Raw genomic sequence first — 14,279 nt, 5'->3', positions numbered from 1 at the left:
CTTGGAAGCTCCTTGGAAACTCTATAGGGCAGTTCTACTCTGTCCTATAGGGTCACTGAGTCAGAATCAAATTGATAGCAACAGGTTTTTTTTTTTTTTTATTATTATTATTACTTGAATTCACCAGTCACTCCTTGGAAACCCTATGGAGCACTTCTACTCTGTCCCATAGAGTCACTATGAGTTGGAAATGACTCAATGGCAACATTTTTCTTATTAATATTATTATTACTGTATTATGTGAAAGATGTTTTAGTGTATCTGGAAGTGTTTCTTTAATGTTTTTATGCATAGAAATTTACACTATACACTATATACTGAAACAAACATTTGAGTAACTGACTTTAGATATGAGCTGTACCTAACTGTTCCGACTTATGTAAAAATTCACTTAAAGGGAGACTTAGTCAAAAGGACAAATATTGTATGAGATCACTATTATAAGAACTCAAGAGAAGGTTTAAACAGAGAAGAAAACATTCTTTGATGGTTAAGAGGGTGGAGAGGGAGGGAGAAGGGAATTCACTAACTAGATAGTAGACAAGAATTGTCTTAGGTGAAGGGAAGGACAGCATACACTACAGGGGAAGTCAGCACCACTGGGCTAAACAAAAAGCTAAGAATTTTCCTGAACACAACCAAGCACTTTGAGGGACAGTGTTAGCAGGGGTGGGGGTCTGGCGACCATGGCTTCAGGGGACATCTAGGTCAATTGGCTCAATAAAGTTTATTAAGAAAATGTTCTGCATCCCACTTTGGAGAGTGGTGTTTGGAGTCTTAAAAGCTAGTGAGTGGTTGTCTAAGATGCATCAATTTGTCCCAACCCACCTGGAGTAAAGGAGAAAGAAGAACACCAACGACAAGGAAAATAATTAGCCCAAGAGACAAACAGGGCCACATAACCGGAGACTCCATCAGCCTGAGACCAGAAAAACTAGATGGTGCCTGGCTACCACCAATGATCACCCTGACAGGGAACACAACAGAGAGTGCCTGATGGAGCAGGAGAAAATTGAGGTGCAGAACTCAAATTCTAGTAAAAATGCCAGACTTAAAGATCTGACTGAGACCGGAGGAACCCCAGAAGACACAGTCCCAGAATCTCTGTTAATGCAGAACTAAAACTATTCCTGAAGCCAACTCTTCAGGCAAAAAATAGACTGGACTGTAAGACATGAAATGATACCTGTGAAGAGTCTATGTCTTAGTTCAAGTAGATACCTGACACTAAATGGGCAGCTCCTGTCCAGAGGTGAGATGAGAAGGCAGAAAGGGATATGAGCTGGTTGAATGGACACAGGAAATCCAAGGTGGAAAGGCGGAATATGTAGTCACATTATAGGGATAGCAGCTAGGGTCACATAACAATGTGTGTATAAATTTTTGTATAAGAAACTGACTTGAGCTGTAAACTTTCACCTAAAGGACAATAGGAAGAAGAAAAAAAAAAGACAGAGAGACTTAGGAGCAGAACTTGTTTGTAATTCAAGTATGCCTGTAGTTGTCCCTTTATCAAAATTCTGGTTTTCCTGTGTCATTTTCTTGATTTCCTTTAGTTCAATGTCCAAACTTTAGTTCTTTCAGTGAATTGTTGTTGTTTTAAAGTATTCTAGTCTGTCAATTACCTGGGCTTCCAAAAGGACAATATCTGTCGTTTTGTTCTTTTGTTTGGGCCATTCTTTCCCATACTTTTATATGCCTTGTGATTTTTTGCTGAAATTGGGACATTTGAATATTATAATGTGGTTGTTTTTGAACTTAGATTCTTCCCTTTCCTCAGGGATTGATTTTCTTAAATTATTAAAGTCTGTAATGTCCATCTGCTCAGTGATTTCCACTAATAATTTTGGCAAATACCACCCTCCAAAACATGCATGGACACTGAGGACACTGCTCCAGAGCCTGGGCCCATCTAATGTTTCACAAGAGATTCTGTAGTACTCCCAGGAAAAAACAAAAAGCAGGAAACAGAAAATGTCTGATTCTCCTACTCTTCAGGATTGTTCTTGTTAATTAAGGCTCCTGTTGCTTGTTTAGTGATTTTTTCAAACTATTTTCCTAAGTGTATATTCCAATCCTGTTATCTCTGAAGTCAGTGGCCTGATAGATTTCACTAAAAAAGAAAAAAAAGAAAGAAAGAAAGAAAAAGAAATGCTGATCTTTTAAATTTCTGCCACCAGGGGAAGTTATTATTGTAGGGGGCCTGAAACCAGAATAATCTTCTGCCCCATAGGATTTCCAAGGAGTAGCTGGAGGATTTGAATTGCTGACATTTTGGTTAGCAGCCTGAGCTCTTAACCACTGTGCTACCAGCACAGTGTACTGCTCTGCAATTCAACGTGTACTCATATCCTTTTGTTAAAGAAACTCATACATCAAACACAGGGAAAATGCAAGTTTCTCACTAGAACCATCTTGCTATGGAACGGTGTCAATTATTTCATGCTTCTAACTGGAAACTAAATTGTGATGTTAGCCACCATCATTTCTCTTTATAGAAGGGAGCATTGAAAAGGGGAGAGAGAAAAGGATTAATTTATGTAAAACAACAATTACAGTTCCCACTTCTGTAGCATATCACAGGCATATATTGGACAATCTTTGCATCCATTTTCTATTACTCCTACTTTCCTCTTATCTTTTGCCAGCAACTCAAGTGATCTTTTATTTTTATTTTTCATAGTCTGTTATTATCCAAAGTATCATTACCAAAGGATCTGTTTCTGTCATTATGGATTGTTGGCATTTTTATTGTCTACAAGTACTGAATATGTGTGTAATAAGTAGCACTTCTGTGAATACCTAGAGTTCCAGATATAGTCATCATAGTCCTCATTGTGCAACACCAATTCCCACTAGTTTCATAATATTTGATAGGGACCTATCTCCGATAGTTATGTAGCCTGTGTCATATGGATAAGTGTATTGGATAAAACAGAAAAAGAAAGTAGAGCTTTTTATAACTCAGAGAACTGATAAATACTTGATTCATCTACAGATAGTCTCCTACAAACTTGGCAAATCAATGTGAGAATAGCAGCTAAAAACTTGGAGGGGAAATATAAGGGGGAATGTGAAACTGGATTTGTATGAATTCTATGTGTTATTGAAAATAATAAAGCAAAACATAAGCATCCTTCTAGGGAAAAAAAAAACTACTCTTAGAAGAATCAGCTAAGAGATGAATACAAAATATGCAGGACAGAGATACGGGGGAAAAAGAAACTAAAGTGGGGAGGGGCTTCAGAAGATACATATTTTTTGGAAAGTAAAACTTCATATATTTTCTCTTCATGAAAATAACACCATAAAACGCTCTAGTGTCATCAACCTAGAAAAACTATCTTGATTCACTTGCCCCTTGTAAAAGTATAGCCCATATCACATATACACGAGCAACAGAAAAGATTACTGTCAAATTCTATTTAAAAGTCTTACAAAAGAAAACAAAATAAAAATTAGATTATCATGCCTACAAGCAATGACATTGCATGAGAAATAGAAGAGAGGAAAACTATTCTGAATGTTTCAAAATGAGGTAAAATATATTTTAAAATAAAGAGCTAAAAAAAATAAATAAATCTGTCTTAGAACACCTGAGAAGAGATGTAATTGGAGACAATTAAATTTTGAAAAGGTGAAAGCATTCATCATAGAATAAAAAATGAAAAATAAATATTCAGAAATGAAGATTAAATCAGAAAAAAACATGAGAATGAATAAACACACTGGATATAACCTTAAGAGAAAAAGGATATGGACATAAGAAGAAATTTAAACAAAAAATAGAGTGACATCACACAAAGTGTCAGAGTAAGAGGCTGTAGACGTCAGTCAGTCCCTCCACCAAAATGACAATAGAAAAAACAGTTGAAAACAACTATTTTGGAACTCTGGACCTGATCTGATATTTAAACAAAACAGGGGAAAGCCAGATGAAGGGAAAAGCTACCGATTTTCTGTAGGTGAATGTGTTGGTTAAGGTTGTGTGTCAACTTGTCTGGGTCATGGCTCAGTTTTGGCAGTTATGTAATGATGTAGTTATCCTCCATTTTGTGATATAATGTAATCAGTTCCATGATGTGATCAGCCAATCAGTTGTAAGGGAGTTTCCTTGGGTGTGTGGCCTGCATCCAATATATACGGGCATTCTGGCAAAGTTCACTGGTTTTTGTTCACTCTGGATTCTGCATCTGGTTAGTCATCCTCTAACCTCTGGTTTTTGGGACTTGACCAAGTGGCCTGCCATATTGTCTGCCAATCTTGGTTTGGTTTACACTGTGATGATTGGGAGCAGTGGTAGTTGAGTGGTAAAATTCTCACCTTCCATATGGGAGATCTGGGTTTCATTCCTGGCCAGTGCACCTCAAGTACAGCCACCACCAATCTTCAGTGGTGGCTGGTGTGTTGCTATGATGCTGAACAATTTTCAGTGGAACGTCTAGACTAAGACAGACTAGGAAGGAAAACTTTTTGATCTACTTGTAAAAATTAGTAAAAGAAAACCCTATGATCACAACAGTGATATTCTATTGTGTATGGGGTCTCCATGAACCTGGGGCTGACTTGATGATAGTTAACAACAACAAAACTCTGCTAATCGGTCTTCCTTTTCTCCCCACTCTTTTCCCACATTTTATCTCTGAATTAGAAACAAACTGACTGTAAAAAGGATTTATTATCTTGCTATTCGTGTCATTCCCTTTCTTAATGCAGATACCAATAGGTCAAATTATCCTTTTGTTTGGTTTGTGAGAACTTTTACCATCTCAGGTAAAATAATAAGATGTGGTTCACATGTCAAGTAGGAGACTATCAAGACGGAGGCAGGAGAAAAGAGCCAACATGAGTCTTGAACTCTAGGCTTAATTTCAGAAAGATAACTTTTAGGAAATAATATATTTGGACATTAGGTTCTGGAAATTAATTCTCTCTGTATCATCCATGCCTCTACGCACTTAGGAAAACTGTCACATACCTTGATTTTCACACAACCTAGTGTGAAGGCCGGAAACACTGGTGGTGCACTGGTTAAGAGCTACCGCTGCTAAGCAATAGGTCAGCAGTTTGAATCCACCAGGCACTCCTTGGAAACCCGATGGGACAGTTCTACTCTATCCTCTAGGGTCGCTATGAGTCAGAATTGACTCGATGGCAATGAGTTTTTTTTTTTTTTTTTTAAATGTGAAGGCCAGGAGTCTTTGGTTTAATTGGTTAACCACTTGGCTGCTAATAGAAAAGTTATCTGTTTCAACACACCCAGAGGCGTCTTGCTTGATAACCCTATGGAATGCACTTCCACTCTGCACACACGTGGTCACCATGAGTTGAAATCAGTGGCAACTGTTTATTTATTTATTTTGGATAGTGTGAAGGTCACTGTTCAAACCCGTATGCATTGTTTACAGTCTGAGTATTGAGGAATCTAATTCTATTTTTCTCTTGAGATACACACACACATTCACATACATACACCATGACTTATTTTCCATATGTTCTTTTTTTTTTTGGTTTTGTTTTTTAACTAGATTATAAATTTTTAAGGACAATAGCAGGCTATGTCTTATATGCCCTTTGTATAGTCATGGGACCTATTATACACTCAATAAGTACTGAATGAACATTGACTATTAAGAGCTGTTGTTCAGGGGTCAGAATACATAGATTTGTACACTGGCTCTTTTACTTTCCTTCTGTCATTTCTGGATGTTGTTACATAACTTCTCAGATTCTCCCTCTATTCATTTGTAAACTAGGCATAATAATAATCCTTATCTCAGAAAGTATTTATGAAGATCAGATAATTTTAAAATATCCACAGCACTTACAGCAATACTAGGAATATAGTCAGTACTCAGTAAATGTTAGCTGTTATGACTCTTCAAAGGAGTCCTGGTGATGCAGTGGTTAAGTGCTCGGCTGCTAACTGAAATGTTGGCGATTCAAATTCACCAGTTGCTCGTTGGGAGAAAGATGTGGCAGTCTATTTCTGTAAAGATTATAGCATTGGAAACCCTCTAGGGCAGTTCTACTCTATCCTGAAGGGTTCCTATGAGTCAAAATCCACTAGATGGCAATGGGTTTTATGACTCTTAATGTATATTACAATGTAACATTCTGAAAACACCAGTATCTTAGTTTCCTAGTGCTGCTGTAACAGAAACACCACAAAATGGTAACTTTAAACAACAGACATTTGTTTTCTCACAATTTAGGAGGCTAGAAGTCTGAATTCAGGGTACCATCTATAGGGGAAGTCTCTCTGCTGGCTCTTGGGGGAAGATCTTTGTCTCACCTTCCATAGCCCTGGCGTTCCCCAGTTTCTTGGTAATTGTCACGTGGCATCTATCCCATGCTCCCCCTCCTCCACTTCATTTGTGCTTCTTGTCTCTGTGTCTATTCTGCTCTTTATAACTTAGGAGTTACTAGGTTTAAGACATAACTTATACTGATATGACCTCATTAACATAACAAAATAAATCTTATTACACACAGGTATAAGGGTCAGTACTCTAACACATATTTTGCGGGGGCACAATTCAATCCATAACAATCGGTTATTTGTCTAATGACACCAATATTTTTAAAAGTTTTTTTTTTTTTATAATTTACCATTATTTTGAATCCTTTTAACTTTCAACACAAATGAATACTAACACCTTTGGAGTCTCTAAGCTTTCATGGCTGTATACTTTCATACTCAGTGCTTCCAGTAATATATGAAGCTTTGGATTATCCATCCTACCCTCAAATTCCTCATACGCCTCAACGTGATTTTCTGATATATGACAATAATGAGTAAGAACTCTTCACAATCTCTGTACTCCATATAGCAACCAAATAAAAAAAAAAAAGGCCTATAATTGAAATGCATTATAATTTCCAAGAGATTTCTATTTTGAGACAATTTAGAAAGAATTGTTAAGTAAATCTAGGAAAAAAAAATGTTGCTGATGCCTTGTACTAGATTAAGTAAATGTCCCAGATCACAGCTATCAAGACATTTATGTAATAATTTAATCAAACAATTTAAAATTGTATACTGACATAAGTATGTACTGAATTTAATGTTTTATAGGAAAAAATACTCAATCAAATTAATTAATAACAAATATGTTTTTAGAAACTCTTGGTATATAGGACTGATGTAACTATTGGGAGTACAGTAAAAGAAAAGGGTCAAAACTGAAAGGAGAAGTCAGTTTGAGTGATCACAGTGAAAATAAATCTCCACTTTTACCAAGTATGTTGTTAAAATAATATGTAGTCGACTCTTGATTCACACCAACTCGTTTGATATGTCATTCACCCCAATTTCTTTAAAATATTAGTACAAAATTTAAATTTGCATTACCTTTTCCTCCTCAATATACCAAAAATTAAAATAAAATGCATTTCTAAGTATTTTAGATGATTCATAGCTTATCTCTTTTCTTGAAAAGCAAAAATAGCAAGCTAAGTCTAGCAAATTCCAATACACAAATCATCATGATAGCAATAACAAGGGGGGTGTGATAATGTAAAATATCTTATGCAGAAAGTCCTGATGTAGCTCAGCATGGCATGCAGAGATTTTGAATGGATTAATCACATCATTTTCTACATTACCTTAAATGATGCATTTTATTAAAAAATATTATTATTGCCCAGGTCATTTCCCTTGGTAAAATCCTTCTCTTCTTATGATGCTGCCATAAAATTTTGATTATCCAAAATTCCAGAGGCATGATCATTTGAGCAAAGAAAGTTTAAGGAAAAAAAATACCTTGCTAAAAATCTTTTCAAAAAACATAACTGAGTGTCATTTCTATTGTGAAAAATACAATGTGATGGGTATATTTCACAGTTCTTTGGTGACCACATGTTTTCTGGCCCTAAGAAACAATTAGAAAAATGAATTCTCATTGAATAGCAGAGTATTTGGTGGAAATAGAAGAGCATGTGCCAAGTCTGCCCCGATACCCCATAAACCATAAAATTTGTTTCCTAAAAGAGTAGCCCAGGAAAAAAGAAAGAGTTCAGTGAAGATTTTGATTAGTTTAGGGTTCTTATTGATATATTACTATATATACATGAACACATTTTATACACACATACACGCACATTTATTTGATACTTCACTTAAAACTTTAAAATATGCTTCAAAGTTTATCAGTTTTCTTTATTTTCATTTCATATTTGTCATCATTATCTTGTTATCAATTTTTGCCACAAGCAACCAATCCTTTATACGTATTTCAGAAAAGCATAAGTGTCCTCTGATAAAAACACACATCTTAGTCGAATGAGCTGCATTGCTTAGGAATCACTTTATTCACTTTTGTCAGAGTAGAAATATAATTGTCTTCCTCTCCCTGGTTAATGACACACACCCAAGAAAGGGCCTCAAAATTATGATATTTTGCATCTATGCCTTTTTCATTATCCTCCTTAATATTACCACCTAAATCTCTCTGTTGCCTTCTTACTGAGACAATTTCCACCAGTCTTGTCTCCTTCTGACCCATCCCCCAAAGTGCTGCTAGAATGATTATTCCAAAATAAAAATCTAGTCACGTCATTCCCCTCCTTAAAATCGTTCTGTAAACTTTCTCTCCATTTGTCCTTCCTAGACACACACAAAACTTAACTAATCAGTTTTATGAGAGGCAGTGTAATGTTATGCAGTGTTTTTCAAGCTGTGGTTTATGATCTAACATAAGTGGGTCATGAAATCAATTTAGTGGGTGAAGTGACCCAAAATTTTAATAAAATAAAATTTAATAGATTGTGACAGAGAAGAATAGAAAATATCACAGCACACACAACTACTAAACTCATATCAGACTCAGACTGTTGGAGAACAATACTGGACCCCAAAGGAGCCACATATAGACCAGACGAAAGTGTTGTGTATCATATTGATATTCTGAACTTGTAGTTGAATGCAATGATTGAATAGGACTTTGGTTGTATCTCTTGGGGAGGGTAATGTGCTCTATATGTTTGAGAAAAATTGAACTCCATATCTGCTGATGTTACAGTTTTCTATTGCAGCATAGCCAACAACCTAAAAAATGTGGCTTAAAATGCAACAGTTTATTATTTAACATAATTCTGTGGGATGATAGACAGTTCTGCTCCACATGGTGTTGCTTGGAGTCCTTCATTCAGCTGAATGCAAGTGGTCTTTCATAAGTCTAGGGACTTTGTATTGACTGTGGGCTGTGTCTTCACATGTCCTCTGACTTCACACTGTGTCTTGTCTCCCATTAGCTCTATGTGGCCAATTTTTTCAGGAGCAGAATAAGGTTGAATTTCTTACAGACTCTTAAGGACTATATCGTGCAGAATCACTTCCACTACATTCTATTAGTCAAAGCAAACCTCATTGCCAATCTAGATAAAAAGATAGGGGAAATATGCTCCACCTCTTGAATGGAGGAGTGGCAAAGAATGTATGGCAGTCTTTAATCCATATTGGTTACCAACAGGGCCCATTGTGCCAGAGACAATAATATGGGTCCCCAAATCCATTTGGTTTTTTATCTTGGATCCCTAAATTAGACTATAAATCCAAGCTTCTTTGCATGTAGATGGGCTAATAACTTCTTTTTGCCAATGAAATGTGAGTAGAAATGTTTGTCATTTGCAAGCCAAAGTGGCTACGAAGATGTGTATGTCTTCACACCATATTCTTTTTTTGATCCTGTATTGATTTAAAGGATCCAACGAAGTACTCTGAGGTGTAAGGAGATGGCCTGCAAACTAGTCAGAAGAATTCTAGGTCCCTAAATGACTGCTTGGAGCAGAATCATATGAGTAAAAAATAAATTTTTATTGTTACAAAATCTAGTTGTTATAGAATCTAATATTACTTGCCATGATTACACATAAGGAAAACTGTGCTTTGTGAAGATTTTATTTCAGAGGAATATGTATGTGAGTGGGTGCAGTGGTCCTGGGGTATGATATAAAATGTATTTCTTCCTGTGGATCACAGTAACCAAAGTTTAGGAGCCATTGCAGTAGTGGTTGGGCTTTATTACTAGGGGTGTAATCTTGGACAAGTTACTTCCCCACTTACTTACCTCATATATAAATAGGAGTAGAATAGTTAGTACTTCCAAAGGTTGTGGTGATAATTAAACAATTTCATGCATGTGTTTCAGTTGAGGTCTTGGGAAGAAAACAGAAACTAATCAGGGGAGGGCAACAAGGAATTTAATATGGGAAACTGGTTACAAAGATATGAAGAGAGTTGAAGGGGCAAACAGGATGATAAGGTAAACCAGAGATTAGCACAGATGAGACAATGTCACTCCTAGGACTGAAGGACAAAGGGTGGGTGAAGACTGAAGCCACCCATTAGGAGCTTTACCACAGAGTAAGGAACTTCCAGGCAAGAACTGAAATTATGTTGGCCTTGCCATAGACAGAAAGCCAGACAGAGCAGAGAGGGAAGAGAGGCACTGACTTTGTTCCAATTCTTACCCTTCTCTCTCCCTTCATGACCTGTCTTCACTGAACCTAACCAGAAATCAGTTAGGAAGAGAGCCTGGGAAATGTAATTTCCAGTGGGCATTCCCTGTAACACCAAGAAGAGCAAGGGAAGGACAAGGAAAGGATCTGAGAACAAACAAAATGGTCAACATAATATCTAAGGAGTTGAGAACATAAACAAGCATTGAATAAATATTGGCTATAATAACAGGAAAAGATGTGGCAGTCTACTTCTGTAAAGATTTTCAGCCTTGGAAACCCTATGGGGCAGTTCTACTCTGTCCTACAGGGTCACTATGAGTCAGCATTGTCTCGACAGCAGTGGCTTTGGTTTTCTGGTTAATTGTATTTCCATTGCCTTTTTATTGTTTTCAACCAGTAACTCTTATTCTTCTCAGAGGGCTTAAAAAAGTCACTCACTTATAAGAAACCCTATAGAATTCTTTATACAACACAGAACTAGTCTATCTCTTACATTACATTCTAAGTTCCTTTATTAAATAAAAAAAAAAAACAAACCCATTGCTGTCGAGTAGATTCCTACTCATAGCGACCCTATATGACAAAGAGTAGTACTACCCTATAGGGTTTCCAAGGAGCAGCTGGTGGATTCAAACTGCTGGCTTTTCGGTTAACAGCCATAGCTCTTAACCACTGCATCACTAGGGCTCCAAATTTGTTATTAGTACGTAATAAAATTTTATCCACTGATACATCCCCAGGCACTGTCAAGTTACTGAATAAACAAAGGCCTTCAAGGAAGGTTTTGTTAATGAACAAACAAGCCATCTATCCTCTGAAACATTTCTGGCACTGACCATAATCAGACAGGCAATTTACACTTTCCTTCTAGTTAGCTATGAGTCCTTGGGTGGTGCAAATGGATAAGCGTTCAATTATCCAATCACTAAAGCTTAGTGATTCAAACCAACCTAGGGTGCCTCAGAAGACAGGCCTGATGATCTAATTCTAAAATGTTGCAGCCTTGAAAACCCTATGGAACCCTTCTACTCTGCACATATGGAGCCATGACTGGAAATCAACTCAATGGCAACCAACAACAACAAAAATACTCGTAACATTTTCTAATATGTAGTAAACACTCAAACATGTTACTTAAATAAATGTGGAATGCATACATCTACCCAAGCATGAAATTTTTACCACACTTTTATACTTGAATTAAAGAAGGAGAATCATGCTAACATCATTAACTTGAATGAACCTTCTCAGTCCTTTTTCAAAAGGAGATACAAGAGAGTACATTAAAAAAAAATTAAATAGTCTGCCTATCAACTGATTCTATTCACTGATTAAGCTTAGAATAGGCCTCAATCACTCTCCTTGGAATATAAATCTAGACTAGCTGTTACACTTTTATTAGGGACTGTAGGTGGAATCTATATACTGATACATTAAGAAATTCATTCAAAATGATTTACAGGTCATTCATAGACCAGAAATCACTGGTTTAACATGATCTATTACGACATAGTGTTATGGATTGAATTATGTCCCTCAAAAATACGTGTTGTAAATCCTCAACTCTATGCCTGTGGTTATAGTCTCATTTGGGAATGGGTTGTCTTTGTCATGTTAATAAGGCAGGCTCAGTGTAGGGTGTATTTTAAGTCAATCTCTTTTGAGATATAAAGAGATTAAACATGCAAGCTAGAAGCAGAGATGGGATAAAACAGATGCCAAGACAGGTGGAGCTCTCCAAGGAACCAGGAAGCAGAGGCTGAAGAGACAAGGACATTCCTCCAGAGCCAACAGAGAGAGAAATCCTTCCCCTAGAATTGATACTCTGATTTTGGACTTCTAACTTCCTACACTGTGAGAAAATAAAGCCATCTGCTTGTGGTATTTCTGTTATAGCAACACTAGACGACTAAGACACATAGGATGTCCACTTAGTTTGGATTTACTGTTATGTAACTCAAACCTGATTGGACTCAAATGTTTCAGAATATTCACAACAAAGTAATCCTCACAGACATCTGGTGATAAGTTTTCCCTAGTCAACTGGCTATTTCAGTAAACACTTATTTTAGAAGAATGTCTTGACTAATCCAGGTGTATGAGTTTGTTATTTTTTCTTTCTGAACGTTTACCTGAAGTTTTATCTACTGGGTTCTTAACTACATACAAAAATAATGATCATTCAATGAAAATGGAGAAAGAAGAGAAAAATAAAGAAAATATTTAATAGATAGTTTCTTTTCTTTTCTTTTTTTAATGACTGCTTAAAATATGTACCCAGGAAAGTGAAAAGGAGAATATTGACAAAAAGAAAACCCAACCTAAGGACTTTAGCCATTAAATAAAAAAATATTATTGGCTAGAGCACATTTCAAAACAAATACTTTAGGCTAGAGAGAGAGAAATGATGATGAGCAACTTTGAGTTCATATTTGAAGCCTGTAATATTTCCTGTATTGGTACAAAGTAGAAAAATGAGAAGGAAAAAAAAAGTGTACATTATAGCCAATCCCAGACAGTCCCTATTAATAAGAGTTTTCCCATGCCATTTCTTCTTGATGAGCTAAAGAAGAGGAGATATCAAAGGGTATATACTGTAAATCCAAATGGTGGACTGCCCTACAAAAAAATAGATGAAAATAAGCTAGCCAGATACTATGATTTAAAGGGAAGGATTTTATTTTTCATCCATACAAAAATGAAAAAAAGACAAAAAACGATAACTAATGTTACAGTCATTGAAAATGAAAGAGTTCTTGAGGAGACCACCTGGGGATATAAGAAGCTATGTTTAAATTGAAGATATATCAAATGTCATGCATTATTTCTATATTAAATTCAAAAAGAATAAATAAAAAAAACTTCGTCTGAAAATGTCTGGCTAAGCAGAGCATATAGACATGTCTATCAGACAATTCAGTAATCAAGGCATTTTTTTAAGACACATGCTTCATAATTTCACTAGAAATGAATATAATTGAGAAGTGTTTTAGAGGAATCATAGCAAAGATCATATTATAACTATGTCAGCGTTAGGAAACAGAATTTGTTGTGGTACAAAGCATGATTGAAATATTAACTCTAACTTAAATTAATGAAAGTATGGTAATTATGATAAGAAGATTATTTGACAAGGCCTTTGGTTTGAATTGAGATATGCACCTATATATTCAGGTCACTAGGTTTTTCTCTCTTGTTTCAACTGATCTCTCTTCTTGAGTTCTTAGGCAAGACTCTTATTTTCCTAGGTCATTTCTTTTACTGGAATCAGAAAATAAATTTTGATTAAAGGGCCACATGACTGCTTTAGGCTCTCTCCACCAATTTTTAGATCACTAACTTTTCTTAGTTTTCCTTCCAGGACATTTTATTCCTCTTTTTCAATGAGAAATATCAATTCTATTGGCCCTCTTCCTGGGTATGGTGGACAATGAGTATCTGACTGTTCTTTCCTGTCTATAGTACCTTATATGATGTTGGTATAATGGAGTGAAGATGTTCCTGTTCTTCCTATAAAAAGATCTCCCCGGAATTATATTTCATCTATTAAAGCCAGTTTCCATTCCCAGAAGCTTTATAGAGTCATCAGATCTAGTCTTCACAAATAAGTCCTATCATTCAGTAATCTGTTGCTCCATTTTATTCTATATTATATCCAAAGGGCTGTTGTAGAAGACCACTGTTGGTGAGCCTACCACTATCAGTTATAATGATTCGTACCTCTCTATAAAAGGAAGTATAAATATCTTCAAATTCTCTCAAAGAAAAATACCTCCCACTTGAAAGATATTTGATCTGGCCCTTCTGCTACACTG

This window comes from Trichechus manatus, unplaced genomic scaffold, assembly GCF_000243295.1.
Source record: "Trichechus manatus latirostris isolate Lorelei unplaced genomic scaffold, TriManLat1.0 scaffold00013, whole genome shotgun sequence".
In the NCBI taxonomy this organism is placed as follows: domain Eukaryota; kingdom Metazoa; phylum Chordata; class Mammalia; order Sirenia; family Trichechidae; genus Trichechus; species Trichechus manatus.
Note: the sequence above shows the minus strand (reverse complement) of the source record.